Raw genomic sequence first — 13,236 nt, 5'->3', positions numbered from 1 at the left:
GAACTCCCAGAGAAACAGGGGTGCTGGATAATCAAATGTGCTGGATATTGGAGCAGGGCCACCAGCCCTGCTGCCACTGGTTGAGCAGCTGGCTCCCAGCCCCACTACCACTGGCCGGAGGGCTAGCCCCATGGACACCGGCCCCGGAGAAGCAGTCGGCTCCCATCCCTGCTGCTGCTGGTGGCCAGATGGCCACCCCCACAATCACTGGCCCCAGCCACAACAGAGCAACCAGTTTCCAACTGTGCTGCTGCCACTGCCGCCAGCCAGACAGCTGGCCCCCACAGCCCACGAACAGGTGGTCCAGCCACCGTGGCCCACAGCAACTGGCCTCACTCTACCAGCCCTGGCAGAGCAGGTGCTAGTTAACAGGTCGCACCCGTTACCCAAGTACCAGATAACCTGGCTTTTCCTATATTTACACTCTCAGAATGCAAACCAGGAGCAGTTCAAAGCAAAACCCTTCCATTATCGCCTGATTAAAAGTCTGGCTGCCACTGACTTAAATAGGCTTTGAAAGGTATTTAGGCACCTCAAGATGGAGAGTCACATGTGCCAGGATTTGCAAAAGCACCTAGCTCTTTAGACACTTACACTACTCCTTGAAAATCCGGGCTCTGAATAACTTTTCAGCATTTTTTCCATGGTCCTTAGGGCCCAATCAGAAGGCCTAAATGTCAGTGCCTGACAGCTACACTTGTCCCACTAACAGCAAAGTGGTGGACCCTGTTAAGATGGAGGGCAGGGGGAAAGCCAGAGAGGGAAAGAGAGAATGTAGTACATCCAAGAACTGGTTTATATATAGAAAAACACATCTCAGAGAACTTGAAGGGAACTTGGGTGGTCATCAAGTCCAGTCCCCTACCCTCTTGGCAAGAGCAACACCATCCCTGACAGATTTTTTTTTTTAAACCTATTTGCCCCAGATCCCTAAATGGCCTCCTCAACGACTGAACTTGCAACCCTGGGTTTAGCAGGCCAATGCTCAAACCACTGAGCTAAAAAACTAACCTGCCCTAGAACCTCAGAAGGCCCCCTCAAGGAATGAACTCACAACCCTGGGTTTATAAGGCCAACGCTTTAACTACCAAGCTATACCTCCACCTCTCAAAAAAAAAAAAAAATTGGTGCTATAGCTATCGCACAGAACTAGAAGGCACCTTGAGAGATCACTGAGTCCAGTCCCCTGCGCTCACAGGGGTACCCATCACCATCCCTGACGGATTTTTTTTTAAATCTATTTGCCCCAGACTCCTAAATGGCCCCCTCACGGATTGAATTCACAACCCTGGGCATAGAAGGCCAATGATCTAATTATCCCTCCCACCCTTACTGATGCCATGGGGTTTGTTTGTTTGTTTCTTTAACTATTCAGGGGAATGGTCCAGCATTCCCTTTAATTTGTCCCAGCCATGGGTGGACCACACTTTGTTACGTGCACCCAGGTATGTGCTCATGTGCACCGAACACCTGCTTCCCACCAGTGCTCTCTGTAAACCAAGCACTTGAGAAGCTGCCCGAGAGAGATTCAGGTGTTTCCCAGCTGACTGGCAGAGCACCCACAGCTATCAGCATGTATTCCTATTGCCAGTGCATATAAGATTTATTCTGCCCATGCATGGGGTAAAAAAATGAGAGGAAACACTGCTGCCCACTGCCAATCAGCTGGGCAGCACCTGACTCTCTCCTGGGTGGGCTGCCCCAAGCACACAGGAAACACCAACATAGTCAGTAGCAGGTTCCTGGGAAAAACCAGGAAGAGTGAGGTGTCCCAGCTACATCTGTGATAGTAAAGGGTTTAATGTCTCTCCTCTCACCCCTAAGCACTCAAGTAAATAAAGCTGTAAGCCAGTCTCGGACATCTCGCATGCAGCATTACCTAGCACAGGAACTACAGCAGGAAACTTCACATTACTTTGGTGTCCCACCCACTTCCCCTCACGCAGCTGTAGCTTTGACAGCATTGACTTTTTTTCCTAAGATGGCCCCTGCCCATAGCTGAGAAGCATCTGGCTTTGCAGCTATCTGAGAGAGTATTTCAACATCTGTGTTAGACTTCACTGTCCAACCACAGCTTTAATATTGTATTGATTGGCACGTAGGCCTCAATGTCAGCCCCATAATTCGTAGAAAGCAACTCCCACAGGATCTGCATGCAGATGTCACCCTCTGCGCACAACTGCCTCTTGCCACGTGCAACCCAAACAGTACCAGCTCCCTATCCCTGGATGTCTCCAGACATCAGTGAGTGGAAGGAAGGAACAGGAAGTTTTGGGTGTGGGAAGAAAATGGGTGAGTGTATTTGGGATCATATAGCTACTCCTGGAATTCGCTCTCATGAAACGGGAGTGAGACTAGGAGCAGCTGCACTTCAAGCTTCTCAGGCCTTCTCTTGTCAGCTCATTATTAACCATCTTAAATCAGGTCACCCTGCCTTTCTGACTGTCCTAACAGACTCAAATCCTGCCAACAATCCCTTCCACATGGACCCAAAAGCAGGGTTAGGCTTCAGTTTAACTTTAGCAAGAAAGGGAGTAATTGATTAAGTAAGTAATCTCATTGATTATTACGGCTATTTTCTGCCTTGTACTGTTCACCCTCGTATGTTTATAAAAGCCCTTCAGTTTCTTGGGCTGGTAATAAGTCATTCTGCTCGTTTTCCTCTCCCATTTTCAATGATTCCTATATTACAGAAGCATGTAGCTGAAGCTCATACAAAGGTCAGGGCCTTGCTGTGCTAGGTGCTGTACAGACACATCACTGCCCTCAGGAGCTTACAGTCTAGGCAGCTGCAGCGTTGGGGGGCCTTGGAGGGGAGAGAAAAGAGAAGAACAGAGATCAGGAGTAAATGAGCAGCAGTAAAAGAATCCAGGTCTCCTGACTCCTAATCAAGTGCCCTACCCTCTAGGCAAGACTGCCTGCATTCCAGTATAGAAGGTTTGGTTTCTTTTCTGCAAATTCAGACTCTTGAAAAGCCATTGTGGTCACTGACCATTTCCTTTAATTCTCCCTCCCCGCCCCCGCCCCGGGGCCCCCTGCAAGGTTTTAACCCTGTCAAGCCCAACAATTCCACTTTACTCTATTTCTGTTGATGCTGACATCTCTTTTCTGAGAAGCCAGTGGCTGAGGAAACAAAGCACATGCTGACTCACTAAAGGGGTTTCCTTTCAGCATGGCAGCAGGACACACTTTTTTTTTTTCAGGGGGGAGGGAGGGAAGCACAGCTGCACTTACTACTATCCTGAGACCATGCAGCAAGGAGCTGTGGGATCAAGCCCAGTGTTTCTTCAACTGTTTGAAACCACAGAACACCAAATAATATTTTTAGGTGGAAGACCTATGAAGATTTTTTTCAAAAAAGTTGCCCAACAAAAAAACCCCACCACCCAACAGCAACATATATAGCAAAAACAAAGTGAAGTAATTTAATCCGGTATCATAACAAGGAAGTAGTAAGACTGTCTATGCTTTTAAAAGCATAATACATATACCACCAGTGTCTGACATAAAGAAAAGTGTCAGACACTCACAGCACACCTGTGAGCTGTTCACAGAACACTGGTGGAGAAACACTACTCCAGCCTATCAAAATCCATGTTAAGTCTATCTGCACCACAACTATACCTGAGTAATACCAGGGTGGTACTCAGCATCAAGAAGTCCCACTACAGGCTGGGTTCCCACATATTAAGGTTTCTAGGAGGGGGTGTCTGAAACATCATGCCCCAGCTATATTTTCAAGGTTAAAGTTGTGTGCTGTCTGTGCAACATCCCTGCCAGGCAGTGCACCACTTCAGTAGTCCTGCCTTAATTTCTCCACTGAAATCACCAGTATGTTCAGCAAGTCTTTTACGTATTGAATGCCACCCCACCCCGCAGCCCCTAGGGGTCTGATTTATTAATTTAATTTATTAACAGAAAGCTCAACAAATACCAGAAAGACTTGCACCCAACCTTCCCTCTCAGGAAGGCAGGCACCATTTAATTGTATCAGTTCCACAGCCAACCGGCACTCAATTTTCATACTTTACCTAGAGCCAGGAGATTTCTGGCAGTGGGAGCTCTTTTTTCCCCAAGAAACACCCACCTCCTTGCACGCTAAAGCTCTTACAGCTATGCTGGGAGGTTCCTCTCTGGGTTTGGTTTGGTTCCTTTCCTTTCCTTTCTTTATTCCTTTGGACCTACTCTCCCGAGGAGTTTTGGTAGCCTTTCACTAAGTCCAGCTGCTCGTTAGCTGCATAGGCAATTAGTTACTCGCTCACAGGTGAGCAACAATGGGATTGTTCCCTGTCAGACTAGCCCTTAACTCCCCTTAAAAGGGGCAGCCACCCACAAGACTAGTGTTTCCTCCTATAGGAGCAATGTAAATATAACTAAAACCAAGCAACAACATCCAAAGGACAGGGCTGTCCCTGGGAGCCTTGCTCACTGACTCAGGGAATTCCAGATATTGAGCAGGGCACTACAGAGGAGAGAGGCAAGGTGCCTGACACAAGTTTTCAGTTAATCCAGTGCGGCACGCTGGCCCGTGTGGACGGATGTTGCCCTTCTGGTGCTGACCCAGTGTAAGGGGAGTTGTTCTTTCGCCCAGGTGGCAGAGAACAGTAGTTTTGCATCTGAAGGCGTTATACTTTCAGTCTGAGCTCAGGGGGAGAGAATGTAAAGCACCATAGCACGCGTGTATAATCCCGCCATTAGGCCTTGGCGTAATGAATGAGTCATGATACTGACCTCAGGGGCAGAGATAGAAGGGCTGGTCTGGTGCCCTCCAGGGTTAGAAAGCCTCATCACGATGTGCTGCACACAGTGTTCTACCTTGCCTCTGTCAAGCAGTAAAACCTGGGCACATTACCTGATACTGCACTTGCCTCCCCATTGTAGGGCCCAGGCCAGCCATGTGACTATCATCAGTTACTTGTCACAGAATCCCTACCCTGCTATGAAACCACAACCTGTAATGCAGTGAGAAATTTAAAGTGGTGTGACACAACAATGGTCACTCTACATTTCTACTCCCAAGTGGGACACAGTTTTCCCCACAATAACCACATTCTATTTAAGAGCCTTCTGCAAGCACAGGTTACCTCTGTGTGTACAGCACCCTACAGCTCTGTGATACGCCCAGTCTTGAAATCTTGGTTCACTTTCCAAAGATGTGTTTCAGCCTGCAGAAATCCTTGCGCAGTACCGTCAGCCCCACAGCAGAAAGCAGGGCTGGGGCCTGGTCTACACTACGCCCCAGCAATCTAGGCAAGGCAAATAGCACAGCTGAAGGCGACACATTTAGACCTACCTACCACAGTTTCTTCCATGCATCAAAGTCAGTGGCTGATGCTCTCCCCTCGACACCACCTGCTCTTCTTGTCCCGGTAGAATACCGGAGCCAACAGGAGAGTGCTGAGAGGTCAAATGATCACACCTAAGCAAACTAACGCTGCAGCATCCACCCACCCTGTCATAGAGACGAGCCCTAGATTGTGTTTCTACTTTATCAAAAGCATTGCAGCAGGCACTGATCAGGCTCAGTTCTTCCCTGATGGCTCAGCAGAAGGTAGGTTCTTCCCTACCTCATTGAAAGTCATCTAAAAAGAGGCCTGAAGATTGTCTTCCACCTGAAAACACCTGTGAGCATTAACCAAAGAAAAGTCAGAACGGGTAGCTCCTGTAATGCTGAAGAGCACCACTGTGCCTGGATGACAGCAACGTCACATGTTAGAAGAGGAGAGTGCTCCCACACCCAGCATTTCAGTCATATAATCATAGGTAGGGGAGTCACCCGAAATCCAGGGCTCTTCATCAGAGATAAGAGTCCCCTGCCTCAGTGCCCCCTCCCTCCAATGATATTTCTTTAAGCCAAAAACCAGACTAATTCTACAGGAAATCCTGTTCTTTGCACGGTATGGTCCCAGCCAGACATATGTTTGTTGCTGAATAGGACCTTGTAGCTATGATACAAAGCAGTGTGATTGAAAAGAATGGAATTCTACATCTAGGAGCTTGAAAGATGGATATGAAGGAGTGTGGTATTATGTAGTGGATAAGGCATGGAATGGGGAATCGGGAAACTTGGTTACTTTAGATACACTGTGAATTACTCTAGATACACTGGGCAAGTAACTTCTCCTCTCTGTGCCTCAGTTTTCACACCTGTAAAATACAATCCCCCTACATCTTTTTTATAAAACACTTGGGCTACGTCTACACGTGCACCCAACTTCGAAATAGCTTATTTCGATGTTGCGACATCGAAATAGGCTATTTCGATGAATAACGTCTACACGTCCTCCAGGGCTGGCAACGTCGATGTTCAACTTCGACGTTGCTCAGCCCAACATCGAAATAGGCACAGCGAGGGAACGTCTACACGCCAAAGTAGCACACATCGAAATAAGGGAGCCAGGCACAGCTGCAGACAGGGTCACGGGGCGGACTCAACAGCAAGTCGCTCCCTTAAAGGGCCCCTCCCAGACACACTTTCATTAAACAGTGCAAGATACACAGAGCCAACAACTAGTTGCAGACCCTGTATATGCAGCACGGACCCCCAGCTGCAGCAGCAGCAGCCAGAAGCCCTGGGCTAAGGGCTGCTGCCCACGGTGACCACAGAGCCCCGCAAGGGCTGGAGAGAGAGTATCTCTCAACCCCCCAGCTGATGGCCGCCATGGAGGACCCCGCTATTTCGATGTTGCGGGACGCGGATCGTCTACACGTCCCTACTTCGATGTTGAACGTCGAAGTAGGGCGCTATTCCCATCCCCTCATGGGGTTAGCGACTTCGACGTCTCGCCGCCTAACGTCGATTTCAACTTCGAAATAGCGCCCAACACGTGTAGACGTGACGGGCGCTATTTCGAAGTTACTGCCGCTACTTCGAAGTAGCGTGCACGTGTAGACGCAGCCTTGGAGAGTCTATGGATGGACAGTACCTCTGTAATGAAATTCTTTATGTTCCTTTGAAACCCAGAATCTCTAACCAGTCAGAGTGAAGCAATGAAAGGAGCTACAAGCTTGGCCAATAGCTCTTTATATTCAGAATATCAGCAGGCTGAATTATCACTAGGGTCCATAGTTTGTTACCAGCCATCAAAAAAAAAAAAATCCAGCTATTCTGACTTCATAGATCACTCCCATGGGGCTTACAGCTAAGGAAAAACATGGCATCAGTTATGCGGAGAGTCTTAGACCATCATATCACAGAAGTAGCCGTGTTAGTCTGTAGCTTCGAGAACAACAAGAAGTCTTGTGGCCCCTGATAGACTAACAGATATCTGTTAGTCTATAAGGTGCCACAAGACTTCTTGTTGTTCTCTTAGACCATCGTGATAACAGAGATAACACAAGTCACCATTCTCAGACTAGAGGTAATTTGCATGCATCATTTTCATTGGTTGTATAAGGGAGACTACACAGATAGTGGACTACTTGGCCCAACTGCTATCCACACAAATCAAACAAATCTCTCAGTACACTGCCCCCAAGCACAAATCAACACAAACCAGCCTATGTGATAACCCCAAACATGACTCTGATGCTTAGCGTATCTGTCAAGTCAGTGTGAAGGTAAGCAAACAGTTAAAGGCACAGTTCAGAGTTCTTAACTCCACTTTTCGTCAGAACAACACCAGGATGAACTGGATTTGCAGTCGGCTACCATACAAGTTTTAGGTTCTCAACTATTTTTGACTCTTTACACAAATTACAAGCAACTGTTTTTATTAAAAAGCTGGACAATGGTTTTAGCTATACTGTATACTCACAAAGAGCAATACTCCCCATCCCCCACCAACCAACTGGAATACTTTTTCTCTGTAACACATGCAGTGACCTGAAGAGTGTGATATCCGCTACCGGCCAATGGTAGAATTCCAAACTAGTCCCATACATAGAGCGTTACTACAGATTACACATGCCCCTTTCTGCAGAGCACAGTACCTGTAAGTCTCACTTTTTGTGTATCTTTATTGCAGTTTCTAAAATGTGGTGAACACAAACGTACACACCTAATTTTTTGGTAAACAAGAAAAAAAAACAGCATGGACCTTAGTAAAACACCTCTGTATCAAAGAAGTGAATACACAGACAAATTATATACCTCTGAAGCCAAGTTTCCCTGTCAGTTACAATGGATTAAGCATATGGAACTCAATGGGCTTGCTTTGGTGCCAAACAAAAGATATTTGGGGGTCTTGGTCTCAATTTTTTTTCTTTTGCAGCTCAGGTTGAGGTAACTCACTATGTTCCTTTGGTAAAACTGTCAGTATTAGTTGCACCACAGGTTATAGGGGTATCATATTTGAACTTTCAAAATCTACCAACTCATATCAACGTACTACACATACTGTAACACAATGTAAATTGGTAGATATGAATACAGATATGCTCCCTCTCAGGGTGCCCTCTTTTTTGAAAGTTCAAATATGGCAACCCTACCAAGTTATGAGAAGTGCACACACCATCTTATTAACCATGTACAGGTCTTGGAAATGCAAGACTAATAAATATGATATGAGACAAAATCAAGCACACAGAATAGAAGGTTCTGGGTAGAATGGAACACATCCTCATTTACTGTTTTGTACAAACAAGAATAAACACTCACTTGTTGAACCAAATCCTCTCATGGATCATTTCACAGTGGAAATGTGTTCTATAGTTTAAAGATTCTAGACTAACAAATGTAAAGTTTTCCAGGCTAAGTTGGTCTACTTATATTACTGTAGACGGGCCAAATAGAGTCCTTTTTAACAAAAAACCACAGCTTTCAAACAAAAAAAACCAACAAAACTTCAAATCAAAAATTCAGTACTAAGCCCACAACCTCTTCTTCACTCTTTCTGAACACCGCTCTCAGGTTATTTCCGTTTACGGAATTCTTCTCAGCACAATGGAAAAAATGAATACACTGCATTTATTGCAATACATACCTAGGTTTCATTCAAACCACTAATTATTTAGGCACGATACAGTCCTCTTGATGTAGGAAGCATCTTCATGAAAGCAGCTGTAAATAGATGGCCACAAATGTCTGTTTCCAAGGCAACACGAGCCCTCCCCCTCCCTCTAACCTTTTCTATTGTGAAGGGGGGAAAACCAGAATGAAAGTGGAGAGGAAACAACAAATGCATGCTGCATCCTAGCAGACATCAACACCCCCCCCCCCAAACGTGCAACAAATACCAAACTGTGAAAGAGCTATGGATGTTTATATTTAGGGCACAGCCCATGGTATGTGTAGTTTCCATGGAAACACTGGGGAGAAAAGAAAAAAGCATGTTGCATGACACAAAGGGAGCCAACATGTAGCAGGAAAATTCTGGCCGGCCTCAGCTTTTTTTCAAGTAGTAGGATCCAACGTACAAAAAGAAACCCTGAAACCAAGGCACTCCACACCCGCAGAGAAAATCAGCAGAGTGCTTCTTCGCTACGAGCCTGTAAACCTGCTCCTCGCCTCTAGCCACACAAACACACGCTCGTTTGTAGCCTGCTTCTTTCTGCCCTTTGCTTCTCTGCCCTCGCTCAGAGTCTTCACGCTTTACAACAAATCAAGCCAAGTAGAGAACGCTTCTGCTAACATATCACATACCTTGTGCCTGCCAGACCTTGGCATATGTGCTTAGAAATCAGAGACAGACAAGGGAAAAGAGACACGGGAATTGCCACTAGTTTGCATAAGCTGCCTGTAAGTCAGCCAACAGGGAAAGAAAGCCAGACTCCACCCTGGGGTGGGACCTTCAAAAAAAAAAAAAAAGTCGTTCTCAGCTGACGTTTCTCCCCACCGCATGTCACTTCCTTTTAAAGCTACAATTCAGCAGTTAGGGCGAGATGGCTACTTACTGGAGTTCTATGACTCACCCCCCTTCCCCACCAAGGAGCAGAAGGAAGTGGTTCACGTTTGAGAAAACTGCTACAGAACCCTCCTGCCGGAGCCCAAACAATAGCCGATTGTGTCTCTCTTTTTTCCCTAACCCTGTTGCTTCCATTTCCAAAGAAAGCCGTCATCTTTCTTGCCAGGCTAGCGGTGGTTTTAGTGTCATGCCCTAAATACGTTGGCTAAATTAGATCATTATTAATTTAAAAGGAGTATGATCAATTTGCATTATACAAAGCAAGAGCGGCATCTTTCTCTCCTCTAAGTTCCTCAGGAGAGGCGACCTTGAAGCAGAAATGCAAGTATACAGGTGAATAAGCTGTTATGGGATACTAGTTATTAAGTATAAGCACAGCTGATCTGATCCAGTTCTACTCTTTCAGCACACCAAACATTTTTAACAGTATCATTTAGCATTTTGAGAACAATTGCTTCTAATCTTACTTTGCCTGTTGCAGCTCATATGCTGATTAGGGACAGTGTGCTAGATCCAGAACTTGGGAATTCAGCACTCTGTTAGGAATTCTGCTGAGTCCTTCAATGGGCATACGTGCTCAATGCCACACAGAACAAAGGAGGTAATATTTTATGAGTCCATCACAGACTGAACACGTGGCCATATGATCAATATAAACATTCAGTAGGAAAGACAACATGATGTCCCATAGAGATACTGGGGGAGGACCCCCCCCCCCCGGATTACCTATTACTTGAAAAATGGGGGAGACAAAACTAATCTGGAGATAACAAAAAATATGCAGACATTAGGTTTCCAAATACAGAATATTCTGACACACAATATTCACCATCTGTGAAACCAAAACATTTACTGTCAGTCTTTGACTATTGAGCGGAGAGCAGATTTTATGAATGAACACAATGAGAAATAGCAAGCGCACACAAAAGGGAAGGATGAAAAAGCAAAACACGATTTAACATCAAAGGTCATACAGTCAAATTGTAAAACATATAAATTATTTTTCAGATAAGGAGATGGGTCCACACACTCACTAGGGATGGATTTTTTGAGTCCTCCATACTGCAGAAGGCAGAGGCACTTTTGATTATGATGGATGATTATCCATACCCCTTCCATCAAAGAACACCTCCAGGGAATTAGTTCTGCTAACTGTCATATTTGAATAAACCCCTGTTTCGAAATGCATGCACAATAACAGATAGCACGGCCCAACAGCAACAAGTAGTAACCAGCCTTCAGCAGATCAGTTACACATAGGCTGTGTCTACACTAGCAAGTTCTTGCAAAAGATTTTTCTAAAGACGTGGGCTCTTTCAAAAGAGCCCATGGAGAGTCTACACAAAAAAAAAGCGTTCTTTTGAAAGTAAATCAAAAGAATGTGGTGCTCCTTTCAAAACTCTCTCTTCCTTTACCGTTTAAGGAAGAGCTCCCCCTTTCGAAAGCTTCTTTAGAAAGAAAATGTGTAGATGCTCCACAGGGCCCTTCTTTTGAAAGAACAGTCTTCATTTTCGATCCCTGGCCTGTTCTTTCAAGAGAGTGAGGGCTGTGCGGACGCTCTCTTTCCAAAGAGCAGATCACTCTTTTGATCCGCTTTTTGGTGTGTGGATGAGCTCTTTTGAAAGAAGCTCTTTCAGAAGAGATCTTCTGGAAGAGCTTCTTTCGAAAGACCTCTGTAGTGTAGACAGAGCCATACAAACAGTTTTCCATCAGCTGTCCCTAAAAAGAAAAAAAAACATGCAATATGATTGAAAATTAACTTCCCAAAAGAAGGAAATGAAAAGTAGAGGATGGGATACAGATAGGGACCCATCCTCCTACCAGAACATAAATGTTGAAGTGCGACAAATTTCTCATTCTTCCGGTGGTGGACGGGTCTATAAGTTCCGTAGTGAAGGGTTTGGTTTTTTTTTTGTAGCAGTACCCACCCTCACTTCTTGTTTGGTGGACTCCAGACAAGTCATGCCTTGCAGAACCCTCCTTCTAAAGGCTGCTGCTTTTTACCAAAGTCTATCATTCTTACAGAGTTTAGTGAACAGATATGCAGAGATGGCCGAGTGCACCCTGCAAATTTGTTCATATGATATTGGACCTGTTGGCACAGGAAGACTGCCAGTGTCTTCATAGATTGCCTTTAATCTGGAATGGAGACATTTTCCCCTTGGTTTTATATGTCTCAGAAATTCCCCACCTGAGTATATTTTGCCACAGAGGTTCTGCAACCTGTCAGTCCCCTGGCCTTGTTATGTATCAGACATTATCTGTAAGAGGACTCCAAATCTTTGGGTTTTTTTGACTTTGTGGAGGAATGTCAAACAGCAGAGAGTCACTATAAGCAACTGCTACTCTGGCAAGTAAAAAAGCAGCCTACACTGAAGCTCTGAGGCATTTTCATAACCTCTGTGAGTGGCTGATCCCACCCACCTGTCAATGACAGGCAGGATAGTGTCCCTAAGAAGGGTCGACAAGGCTGCATCCATGTGAGGGAAAGCAATCAAGAATGCCTTTGCCCAATAGACGTTACAGAATTTTTTGGTTCATGTGATCTGGTGCTTGGCCTTCATCGGATAGTCTCAGTCCTTCTTTGCAGCTTTAAGCAGGACCACTTGGATGGGAACATTTTACAGACTGGTGAAAAATATTTTTGGGTGTTGTCTATCGTTTTGACTTTACCCACCCCCACCCAACCTTTTTGGCTGAATTTTCAGGGGAGACAGCAAAGGCAGGTATTGTCTTCATCATCATCTAGGTGGAGACACAGTTCGGGGAACAAGAGTTCTTGGTGAACCTCGTGGGTTTCTCCACCTTGGATTCTGGAAGACTATCCTGTTCTGAGGAGTATTGTCTGGACTTCAACGATTTCTTTGCTTTATGTCTGTATTTGTGACACTTCCTCCACATAAAAGGAGGTCTAGCAGGAGAGAAGGCTGAGGATATGAAGTTGTAAGACTTCAAGGTAAAGCACCCAGGCCTATGCTTTCTATCCTTATGTCTTCCTCTAGGTATGATCGCGTCACAGGGTGAAGAGAAAAAAGATGGCAGCAATGGCAGAAAACAGCTCCTCAGATGAGTTGTTTCTCTTATGCCTGTTTGGGGATCTAGCCGTACATTTTCAGTCCTTTTCCCTGCCTTATCCAAGCTCCAGACAGGAAGGGAGGGAAGTGGCTGAGAAATAGCCTCTATACCCACATTTCTTCCCATGTTGTTTGTCTGTTGGATGCTACTGGGAAGATTGCAAGATGGCTGCAAAGGAGACAGTGCCCTGAGTTGTTCTAAAATGGCTGCTTGGAGAATGCACGCTTTGAGCCCCAAAGTAGCCACCATGATCCTGCTGTGATGGAAAAGGAAGCATTGGCATGGAACTGATTTTTTGGGACACCTGAGGAATGAA

At 45.5% G+C, this 13,236-nt stretch overlaps 1 protein-coding gene across 2 annotated transcripts in view; it reads right to left on the bottom strand.

Annotated features, from left to right (window-relative positions):
* Positions 1-9,684, bottom strand: part of AGPAT4 (1-acylglycerol-3-phosphate O-acyltransferase 4) — a 100,433-nt gene extending 90,749 nt beyond the window's left edge. The window contains exons 1-2 of one of the 2 annotated variants that reach the window (XM_074988690.1): positions 9,584-9,607; positions 8,925-9,001 (exon numbers count right to left, since the gene is read on the bottom strand). The gene's annotated coding sequence lies outside the window, so the exon portion shown is untranslated. Of the gene's footprint in view, positions 1-8,924; positions 9,002-9,583 lie in introns of both variants that reach the window. The other variant, XM_074988687.1, reaches the window with a different exon arrangement.
* Positions 9,685-13,236: the final 3,552 nt, after the last annotated feature.

This window comes from Carettochelys insculpta, chromosome 3, assembly GCF_033958435.1.
Source record: "Carettochelys insculpta isolate YL-2023 chromosome 3, ASM3395843v1, whole genome shotgun sequence".
Classification (NCBI taxonomy): Eukaryota; Metazoa; Chordata; order Testudines; family Carettochelyidae; genus Carettochelys; species Carettochelys insculpta.
The sequence above is the reverse complement of the archived record's forward strand: the minus strand, read 5'-3'. Positions and strand labels throughout refer to the sequence as shown.